General features: G+C 48.8%; 1 protein-coding gene across 3 annotated transcripts in view; it reads left to right on the top strand.

Annotated features, from left to right (window-relative positions):
• The first annotated feature begins 693 nt into the window (after window positions 1-693).
• Window positions 694-8,902, top strand: part of FAM110B (family with sequence similarity 110 member B) — a 116,618-nt gene continuing 108,409 nt past the window's right edge. For all 3 annotated transcript variants that reach the window (XM_072951937.1, XM_072951935.1, XM_072951936.1), the window contains exon 1: window positions 694-896. The gene's annotated coding sequence lies outside the window, so the exon portion shown is untranslated. The remainder of the gene's footprint in view (window positions 897-8,902) is intronic.

The following is an 8,902-nucleotide window of genomic DNA, read 5'->3' as shown; positions in this document are numbered from 1 at the left end:
ACTAAACGAGAATGGGTTTAATCTTCCCGAAACAATTAAAAACCTTCAAAACCCCAAGTTATTAAGCAAATCAAAAAAAAAAAAGCATCACCAAACCCCACATTATGAGATGAATAAGGCCGCATCCCAAAATGGTTTACTTAATTTTGAAACATCAGCTGGCGCATACTCTAAGGGCAGTATCTTGTGCTGGAGATTTTTTTTCTATATTCTCTACTGTCTTCTTCAAACCTTTTTCGGGAGCCTTAAAAATGCCTTCAGAAATTTACTCTACAAATACTAAGATTGTCCATCTGAGTGTAGGAAAGTTAGTCCGCAGAGAATGTTGTCAGGCACCAAGAGCTCCCGGATGGGTTGACTGGTGGGGTTATCACGTTCACAGGGCAGGCTCCAGGCCTGGGGGTTCCCGGCGGTGGAGATGCGCGATTCTTCACCGGGGTGGGAGTGGGGGTGGGGCGCCGGAGGGCTTTGGAGGTGGGGCGGGCGGGGAGCGGGGGCTGGGGCTTGGGGGTGGGAGTGAGGGGAGGGGTTTGGGTGAGAGGGAAGGGAGGCGTCGGAGATGGGGGAGGGGGCTGCGAGTGGGGGTGCGGGCGGGGGTGGGGCCGGGGGCGGGGCGCCCTGGGGGCGTGCCCACCCCGCGGGACACGCGCTCTGGGCCGCCGCAACTCGCTCCAAGTTCCCTCCCTCGCTGTCGGGCGAAGCCGGCCTGAGCCCTCCCACTCGGCGCAGACCGAGCCGCCGCGGCTGCCGCCAGCCGGGCGCTCCACGGCCTCGCGTCCGGGGCCCCGTCGGCCCGCCTCGTCCGCGCCCCGCCCTCGGTCGGCACCGGCCGCCCGGACCCCGTCCCTCGCGCGCCCCGACTCTCCCTCCCCGGCGTCCCCGGGAGCGCGGCTGAGGTAAGGCGGGGCCGGGGGCCGGGGGCCGGGGACCGGGTCGGGTGGCCGCGCCGCGCCCCGATGGCGGACAAAGCCGAATTCGCGCGCGGCGGGAGAGTAGCCGGGTCCGCCCCTGCCGCTCCCCGGCCGGCCTGGGTCTCCGTCCAGCCCCGCCCGGGGGCCGCCTGGCCCGCGCGGACCCCGGCCGGCGTTCCGGGCCGCGAGCCGAGGCGCGGCGCCGCGGCCTCCCTGCGCCCCCCGCGCGCTCGCTGCGCGCCCCGAGGCGGCGGAGGGCCGGGCGGAGGCCGGGGCGGGGGCCGGGCGCGCTGGCAGCGCGGCGGCGCGGGGGTGGGCGTGCGGGGCGCGGGCGATGGGCTCCGGAGGAGGAGGAAGGGATGGGCGAGGGACGGGGGCTCCCCTCGGCCAGGTGTCCTCGCACGGCTTCCGATCTCGGGTGCTAAGTACTTTGGGCGTATCAGTATCCCCTAATCGCTGGCTGGGAATTCCGGCCAGAAATGCAGATTCAGAGGCTCAGAAAGTTTGTTTTTGGTTACCCACCTCCAGCTCCATCCGTGGTCTCAACTGTCTCGACTTTCTTTGAAAGCATAGAGATTTGACACAGAATTAAACTGTCCTTGGCTCGCTCGTGCCCCCGTCACCCCGCGGACGGGCTCGGAATTTGGCAACCAAGCGCGTGCAGGTTGTGGGAAGCCGCCGAAGCCTGCTGCCCGGCCGGGTGCCCTGCGATGCTGGTTAGAACCGGAGCTGCGGCGTGTGAAGGGGCAGTGACAGCTCGCCCTCCGTGCAGGCTGGGGGTGGGGGGTGGCGGGAAGCGGAGAGAACTTTCCTGTATGCCTCAGTCACTTTGTAGAGTGGAAAGAAAACCCCCGGTGCCCGGCTTTTTAACCCTTTCAAGCTGTTACTCAGATTTATTGAGCCACAGAAAGAAGCCAGCTTGCTCTCGTACCCGAGGTCCAAGCCAGCCTTGCGTTTTTCCTCACGGTCATGCCCTGTGCAAAATCTGGCACACATCTGTGACAACACTCCATGGCTGGCGTGGTAAGGACTACAAACTGGTCTGCTTTTGAGAAAGGGAATATGATAGAATAAGCATTTTTGGCCATATAAATAGTATGACTTCCATTTTCTTCATTTCCCCTGTTGGTAGTGAAGATATTTATTTACCCCCTTCCTCCAAGACCAGTTTATATTGAGAGTCATTCCATGGAAGAAAATACCTGCCTTAACTTGTACTTATTTTGTGAATCACTACCTCCGGTCATTCAAGTGAGCTATTTATTAAGCAGAGTTATTTTAATGTAAGGGCGAGTTAATGGTAAGCCAGAGTTCTTCCGAGAGGGGAACGTCTCATTGATTACCCTATAGTTTTTAATCTGTGGTATTACTGTAAATGGTATTTTGTCAACCTGATAATCTGCAAAGAGCTTAGGATAGTGTCTGGAACATGGTGCTAGGTAAGTGTCAGCTGGCTTTATTTTTAATTTTTATTATCAGTCTATGTGGTTTTTTTTTTTTTCTGTTTGGAAAAGGTTGTTTGGGGGTTTTTACATCCCAAATCTTTTAAATCGTGGTCTGTTTTAAATCTGTGGCTTAATTTTAGACCGGAATTGAGGCTGGGTTATTGTTTTGCTTATGACCGACGAACTTCTGTGTGGTGCTGTGTGCTGTATGTGGTGGATCCGTCAGGACGAGGACACAGCCCTTTACCCGGTGGTATCCAGGTTCATTTCATAGTGAGACTTCATTATCCTTATTGGCCTAATTGACTAAGGAGAAGCCTAGGCATTAGGAGAAACCTGGGCTCTGAACCCCCTCGCGAACCCCCTTGTTCTATAGGTTTCGAATAATACTTTCAATTTCTAGTTGCAGCTAGCACAGCAATTGGGAAACTCCCAGTGTCAAAAGGTACTGAAAGGTAAATATCTGTACTGTATACACGTCACCCAGCACCTAGAATTCTTACCCATGCTTTAAAATCTTCAGAGCAGGGTTTATAGTGTAACTAGCTAAGAAAAATAAAAACTGCTTGTTATGGGTGAGTAACCGAAAGATGATGTTTGTGCTACTTGGATTTTAAAAGATTGCCAGGAGTTTACTTTCATTTTGAGGCCCCCCGCTGCCTCCCCGATTTTAACTTTGAAGTGACATCTTTTTCATTCCTAAACAGTTTACTTAGCTAAGCAAATGCCTGGGGTTAACTCTTGGGGCCCTGCAGAGCCAAGGCTGCTGGAGGCACAGTGGGGCGGTAGGTGGCGCTGTGAGCAGTGCTGGTGGACGGGGCGCATGTGCGGTCAAGCAGAACCCGAGGGACCGACATCTAGCCTGCCATAGCTTGCCCTCTCCCCAGTACATACTCTCTCTGCACTGACACCGTCTAACAATCTTCTTAGGAATAAAATATTTTAAAGGTTTATCCTTTGTATTTTAAACTTTTTAAGACTCTTTACTTCTGGATTTTTCTCTCTGAAAATCATGGTATTCCAAGTGTTAAGAAAAACATTGTTTTTATATTATTTAATCAACTGTACCGTTTCCTCTTATTTTCCCATAACAGAGTAAGGTTGATTGGTCTAGGCCTAGGGGATCTCCAGCTAACCTGGATTTTTTCCCCCCAATACTTAACGTCTAGGAGAGAGGAACACATGCTAAGAAACCTACTTGCTTCTTGACTTTATTTACAAGAACAGCTTCCTCGGGTGAATTCTCATTTATTCTGGTTTTTGCCATTATGCTGACTCCCGGTGTGATGCAGTGAGAATTGAGATTCAGGATGAAGGCTCTGAAGCTCTGCAGGGCCATGACTCATCTACAAAAAAATATATTCATCCTATAGTGTCGCACCAAGGATAGGAAGGGGGAGGTGCGCTCGGAGTGAGGGCTTTCTGGATTGTGCTCTGAGGTGTCTCTGCAGGCCGGGTCTGGAACTGGCCCAGTCCCAGGGCGGTGCCGGTCCCAGTCTCCTAGCTCCCCCAGCACAGGGTTCGGGCTGTTATCTCCGTGCTGCAGTGAGGCAGGGTGACTCAGCCAAGTCACAGATCTCTTCAGTAGCAAAGCTGCGATCTTCACCCAGGTATGTGGGTGCCCTGGAGCACCTGGGTCTTCCTGCCCCATCAGCGTGGCATGAGAACCCCTGTTTTGTGCACTCGCAAAGCCTTCACGACATTCTTTTTGGGTCCGATCCCCACAAATCTCTTCTTCGGAAATCAGTGACATGTTTTGAATGGCCTGAGTAGCATTTGGGCATTAAAGGGCCCCAAATGGGAGAAATTAAACTGCTTTTAATTTTCAGAGGAGACCCCCTAAGATTTCACAGCACCTTGTTATAAGTTGCTTATTTTCAGAGGGTTGAGGAGAAGGATGACAGGACTAAGTCAAGGTCAATGCAAATGGCTTAGATTATGAAGTCGTCACGTCTGGTCTGTTTTTGGCTTTGTGGCCCAGGCGATCTGGCGAAAGTCCCAGCTCCCCTGTCCCCTCAGTGATTTTCTTTCCTTTGGGTGGAGGGAGGTTTATTCATTTTAATCACTAAAATGCAGCAGAGGGGACATTGATGGTTAATGGAACATTGGATCAAATCCCTGTTCCATGTATTCATTATTCTGTTTTGTTTTTTAATTTTTGAACTTTAACAGTTTAGCCAGAGCCTAATTTAATTTTTTAATGGTGGTCTTCTTTGGTATTGAAAACATTATAGAAATACACAAAAGCAATACTTGAGAATGGCTCAGAAGAGAACACAGACTACACCCAAAGTGTTTATCAAAGAAGCTAAACATAGCATTGATTGTGAATTTTGACCGGATAAGTTATGGGAAGATTTGCATGGAAGATTTTGGAGAATAGTAGTTAGCAATTTAGTTTTTCATTGTTCATGGATGTCATGATTTAAACAATTGATTACAAGCAATTAGATATGGGCAAGGAAATGTGTTGCAGAATACATTTCATCCTGTTTTTAAACTTGGTTTTGTTCCTGCGTGATCTTTTGTGACACAAAATTAATAAACTTAAATCATGCATATTCATTCCTCTCCTGACATGTTAGGTTCCCTCCTACTTGTGAGAAGGGCCTGCATGTGATTTTTACATTTTTAATTTTTCGCAGTTTGAGTCGCATAAAGAGAATCACATAATAGCACAGGAGTTAAAGGCATGAGTCTTGTTTTACTATTTTTTTTTTAAGGAAATGTTAGTCGGTGAAACAAATTACTTCCTTTTCCCAGTATAATTAAACAACTCTAAACTGAAACTGGCGCTAAAGATGAGTTTTTAAAATTGTAAACACTTTAGAGAGAAGTTCAAAGGTGAATACTCAGCCAAAGGAAACAATATGTCATTTGGCAGACAGGTTCCTAGAAGAATTATAAGAATTCTGTGCTGTTTTATACATCAGAGCAAGATCAGTGGGTTTTGAAATTGTCCAGCTCCAGATAGAGCTTTTAAAAATACAATTCAGAAGCATATGGGAAATTTTGGACTAGTTCTGTTGTGATGCAAAGAATTTTTTTCCTCAGAGCCACACTAGAAGTTTGTTTCATCTTTTTGTCTTTTTCAGGAAGCATCACTGCTATCCTTCAAAATGGTCATTCTTGGCAGCAATTTTTTTTTGTCTTGTTGACTGGAATGTCATGAAAAGAAAATGATTTTGTGAAATAATGCAGTTTTGTAATTTCTTCAATTATGATTGTTATATTAAACAGATATTTACAGAGGATCCACTGCATGCCAGGTGCTGGGACCAGGTAGTGCCTTCCCTGCCGTCCCTGGGCACTGCCTAGTCCCAGCACCTGGCATGCAGTGGCTCTTTAAGTGCCTCTTTAAGGCTTTCCAGTGTGAAGTGGGGCAAAATAAACAAAAGTGGAAAGCTACTTTGAAGCAGTAATAATTGCAGTCAGGAATGCGAGTGGTCTGGGAGGGCCTCACAGATTATGCTTCAGCTGAGACAAGTGAAAAAGAAAGTCAACCTATGGAAGGTCTCCCAGCAGAGAGGATGGATGGCCTGTGCAAAGGCCCTGTGGCCTTTGCAGGAAATAGGAGACAGCAGCAGAGGAACCAGCTCAGCAGGGCCTTCCCTGTAGGCCCTGGAGGGTGTGTCTGTTTATTCTAAATGTAGTGGGAGCTGCCGGAGGGTGTGACACAGGCGGGTCAGGCCCTCCTTTGCAGATTTGGCTGCTCACTCTGCCTGCCTTGAGGAGAATGATTCAGGAGGAGTGGAGCGGGGAGCTGGTTAGAAAGCTGTTGTGGTGACCAGTGCCAGTTGTTGGTGGGAAATCCATGTTTGCAGGATGCCGAATTTCTGCTAACCTGACACACCAGTGATCTGAAGATGCATCATTATCGCCTGTGCCACTAAGAATGAAAGCAAACTGCCAGCTCAGCTAGGACACACCACCCTTGGTGACAAGGATCCTGATTTCAGGTATTAACACAGGAAAATAGATGTGCCTTAGAGTTGGTGAAATACGATATTTTCTGGAGCTCAAGCTGAGCGGGCTTGCGAATTTGTATTTCATTTCTGTTTGTTTCTGAACAATACAAGTTGAATTCTGTGACTTGGAAGGACCTGGGGCCTTGTGTAGGGGAATCGCCTGCCCCTGGATTGAAAGCTGGTATAGAAGATTGGTCCTGTGTAAGTAGTCTTTCTGAGGCTTAAAAATCCACAAGAGAAGGCATCTGCAGAGGCTCTTGCTCCAGGTGCATCACAAACTGTTGGTGCCATAGATCAAGGAAACTGGGACAGCCCAGGTTTGTCAGGTTCCAGGGGAGTCACAAACACCATCTGCTGGATCAGAATGTGTGTCAGTCCCTCGGGAGTTCCAAGCTTTGTTTCTCTGTGTGTCACCACTGGGAGCAGGACAGGATGAGGCCTTGGGCAGAGCCATGGGGATTCCAAGCCAAATACTTAGTTAGAGGCCAGCAAATAGGTAAGCTGGTTACCGAGGGACAGGGAGAGTACAGGTTTTCTAGTTGAGCCTGTCTAGGTGCAAAGATCAGCTCTGCAGGAGCTGAGCAAGTTACCCAGGCTTCTGGAACCTCAGTTTCCAGGTCTGTAAAGTGGGGATAATTGCAGTACCTATTTCATAGGATGATTGTGAGGTTTTAGGAGGATGGTGCTTGCAGAATGCCAGGCCCTCTGGAGGCTGGTTGCTGTTAGGTGGTCTTGTCCTGTGGATTTTATTCGGCCTTTCGTGCGTTCTGTATATTCTCATCACATGGGTCACATGCAGAAACTCACTTTTTCAGAGACTCACTCTGACCTCTGAAGCTAAGGTCGCCCACCTTCAGCCACAGTCTGTCCTGAAGTCCTATTTTATTTTACTCACAGCCCTCATTCCTAAGGGAAATTGTATCCTTTGTTTGCGTGTTGTTATAAGTCACTGTCGTGTGGGCTGCTGTATCCGCAGGGCCCAGAAGGGTGCCAGGCCACACGGCAGGGCTTACCTCGTATATACTGAACGTACTGTGTGCACGACACTGCTGACTACGAGGTCCCCCAGGGGACCCTGAAGGCACAGCACAAAGGCCTATCCTCAGGCAGGGTTCTCTCCACTGTGTTTTTTGTGCTCCAATATAATGGGCTTTTAGTCAAGGAGTATGAACCCGCAGTCCAGCAACCATGCCCGCAGTTGGCCTTGAGAGAACCCAGGCAGAGAGATGTGTCTTAGAGTCAGGGGTCAGGGTTTGGCAGAGAGGGAGCATTTCTACCTGGAAACATGGGTTTCCTGGGGTAGTGGGACATGCTTGTCGTTTTGCCTGGCCTTTCAGAGAGGGTCACCTGCTTTGTCTTCCAGTGAATGTCCCCAGAAGCTTACCTATTGCCTGAGATGCCAGCTTACAGGCGCCACCTCCTGTAAACCACAAAGGCGAGTGTGGTGGGGAAGTGCACCGGCTGTTAAAGGGGCCGGTGCTTGACACGGTGCTCTGGCCACCCGGGAAGCCAGCACAGAAGTTGCGGAGGGAGCCGGCATCCCAGGGACCTGCCCAGCCAGCAGTCTGGACTGTGGGTTATTCGCCCGATTTCTAAGTCATATTTTGTTACTGATGATAACCGCATCCCATGATGACGACTTTTGTTGGTGCGCTGATTTGGATGCTATTTGTGTTTTTCAAAAGGAAATCGTGCCCATTTTAGGAATAAGAACATTTACATGTTCTTCTCCAGGCTTTTAATCTTTTCCAGTGCTTGCTTGTTGACTAGAATCTTTGGGTAAAGTTTAGTGAACAGACTATAAAGGTGGATTTTCAAATCCTTGCGCAGACGCTCCACAATCCTGGATGTGTGTGTGTATTTATTCACACACGTGCAGGCTGTTCACCGTCTTCCCTTCCCTGGCTATCAGGGGACCACTGTGCTCAGTGGTGGTCAGAAATGGACACTTGGAAACTGGGAACTCACTGGGAAATACTGGTGAACCTGGACAGCACTTCTGTGTTTTGACTGCATGATTAGAACAGGGTGAATTAAGAGGTTCCTTGTACACTTGACTGTGAGTTGGGGATTTTTGAATCCTTTTAATCCATCCTTGCCCTGTGCTCATTCAAATGATCACTGATTGGAATGTTGTGATTTTTAAGAATCAGATGTTTTTCTTCCCAATAAATTTTGTTCTTGTTTAGTGACCATGAAGGAAGGAGAGAAATCATTGTGTGGGTTTGGAACATGACGAGTCCCTGCTTCTGTAGGCTTTGTGTTAACCTGCAGCAAGACTCGGGTGTGTAGCCATAAGCCTTCTTACAGTGTTTTAGTCAAAGTGGCCACCATCTTTCAGGGGACAGACTGTCCAGTAACTTAGTTCTTTAATTTAATGGAGTTTTTTTTCTGATTCTTGTTAGTGAATTTATATTTACAGCTCTTAGAGGGGGAGAGTGTTAGAGTCATATACATGTGTATTTTGTGGGAAGTCGAAATATTCTGTTAGGTCGTGCTAGAGGGGACTTGTGGTCTACCTGTGTTGTTTGGAAGTTGGTTGGAAGTGACTTTTCTGTACAAGTGATGGGAGCCTCAC

The sequence above is a fragment of the Vicugna pacos genome, chromosome 29, assembly GCF_048564905.1.
Source record: "Vicugna pacos chromosome 29, VicPac4, whole genome shotgun sequence".
NCBI classification, from domain to species: Eukaryota; Metazoa; Chordata; class Mammalia; order Artiodactyla; family Camelidae; genus Vicugna; species Vicugna pacos.
Note: the sequence above shows the minus strand (reverse complement) of the source record. Positions and strands in the feature narration are given on the sequence as shown.